We start from the raw sequence: 2,500 nt of genomic DNA on the forward strand, positions 1-2,500 counted from the left end.
TAATAATACTTTCAACAGTAATAAAGATGCTGATAATAATGCTGATGATAATAATAATAACAATAATAATACTAATAATACTAATAATACTAATACTAATAATGATAATAATAATAATAATGATAATTATTATTGTAATAATAATAATGATCATAAAATGATAATAACAATAATAACAATAAAAATAATAATGATAATAGTAGTAGCAGTAATAGTTTTTGTAGTTGTTTTACTAGTAATGATGATGATGATGATGATAATAATAACAATAATAATAATGATAATAATAATGATGATGATGATAATAACAACAACAACAACAAAAACAACAACAACAACAACAATAATGATAATAATACAATAATAATAATAGTAATAATAATGATAATAATAATAATAATAGTAATAGTAATAATAATAATAATAATAATAATAATAATAATAATAATAATAATAATAATAATAATAATAATAATAATAATAATAATAATAGTGATTACAGGAATGATGATAATGATAATAATGATGAAAATGATGATAATAATGAGAACCATCGGCATAGTGGTGATGAAGGAAGTGTCATTTATAAGATAATATTAATACTAAGGATGGTAATAATTGTGATAATAATAATGATTATAATTATCATTATAATAATGTGATAAACTCAATGATAATTATAATGATAATAAGAATGGCGATAATGATGATGATAATAGCAGTTATGATAGTAAGAGTAGCGTGAAAGAAAGAGAATTAAATGAAGATAATAACGATCATATCGTGATAGTGAGTAGGACGATGATGATGAGCGTAGGGAATATGAATATGAATATAAGGGTAATATTAAACATACATCAAGAATTAATCTGATATTTTTATCTAGTAATGTTGACAAAACATTTATGCCTCCTCTATAAAATATACATACTTTTGGGTAAACGCGCTGGTATATATATATATATATATATATATATATATATATATATATATATATATATATATATATATATATATATATATATATATATATGTGTGTGTGTGTGTGTGTGTGTGTGTGTGTGTGTGTGTGTGTGTGTGTGTGTGTGTGAGTGCATGGTTGTGTGTGCATTTCTTTAGTTGGTGTCGTTTGTTTTCAGTTTGCAGTTCTTTTATTTTCGTTTCTGTTTTAAGGGTTTTGTATTGTTTCAGGGAAACTCGCGTGGAATTTTTACAGCAATCATTTTTCTTTCGTTTTGTTTGCTTTTTCTTTTCCTTCTCTTTCTATACCGTGTATTTTTGTTGCAGTATTTGTTTGCGTTGGATTTTAAGTGCTTCCTTTTGCTACAATTCTTTTTCGTTTGTAGAAATTTGTTGCTTAAGTAAACAAGTATTACTTCTTTTTACCAGCCATGATGATGGTGAAAATAATGGCGTTAACAACTATGAAGGTAAAGATTATCGATACACATTGATAATCGAAATAAAAAGTTGAATCATAATAACAATAGTACGATGAAATAATGACACTTTTAGTTCTTGCAATGAATAAAACTACCCTAACAGATTTGCATTCTCAACAACTGTTGCTGTTGTTGTTATTGTTGTTGTTTTAAATTCTATCTCTATTATCATTGTTATTATTATTATTATTATTATTATTATTATTATTATTATTATTATATATCATTATTATTATTAATGTTATTATTATTATTATTATTATTATTATTATTATTATTATTATTATTACTATTACTATTATCATCATCATCATTATTATATTATCATATTATGTTTTTCATTTGGAAAACTTAGCTAGTCAACCATTTTATCATATCAAAAGTTTTTTTTTTTCGTATTCTGTAATATAATCATATATCAATTTGTTTTCTTTGCTGGAGTCTTTGGGCAACATTCAGCTACTTTAAGATTTTTCCGTTTTGTGGTTCTCTGCAATACCAAAAGTAATGATGCTAACGATTATCAAAATGATTATGTTGATAATAAGAGTAGTGATCATAACAAATGTAATAATTACAATAATGGCAATTGTAGCAATGATGCTATATTAGTAGTAAGAGTGATGATAATAATAAAAGTAATAATAACAGAATAATAAGGATGAGTATAATTATAAAGATAATAACAATGATAACAATAACAACGAGAACACCAACAACAATGGTGATGATAATGATAACAACAACTACAAGGATAATAATAATCATCATCATCATCATTATCGTCATCATAAAGATAATAATAATAATATTAATGAAAATAATAATAATAATAATTGCAAATACCAAGATCTTTTAATTCCATAAAGGATTTACTAATTTTGAGGAAATACAAGTAAACAATCAGAACCTTCAAGAAGTTTATTCACCAGTTCCAAAATCCCTAAATGTTCCTTTTTTTTAAAGTCACATTCATGCACTTTAAGTTCACTTTAGGTTAGAGGAATATAACTAAATAAAAATAAAGTCCTACGCTCACTTCCATTAATTGCCACCGA

The sequence above is a fragment of the Penaeus monodon genome, chromosome 2, assembly GCF_015228065.2.
Source record: "Penaeus monodon isolate SGIC_2016 chromosome 2, NSTDA_Pmon_1, whole genome shotgun sequence".
Taxonomy (NCBI): Eukaryota; Metazoa; Arthropoda; class Malacostraca; order Decapoda; family Penaeidae; genus Penaeus; species Penaeus monodon.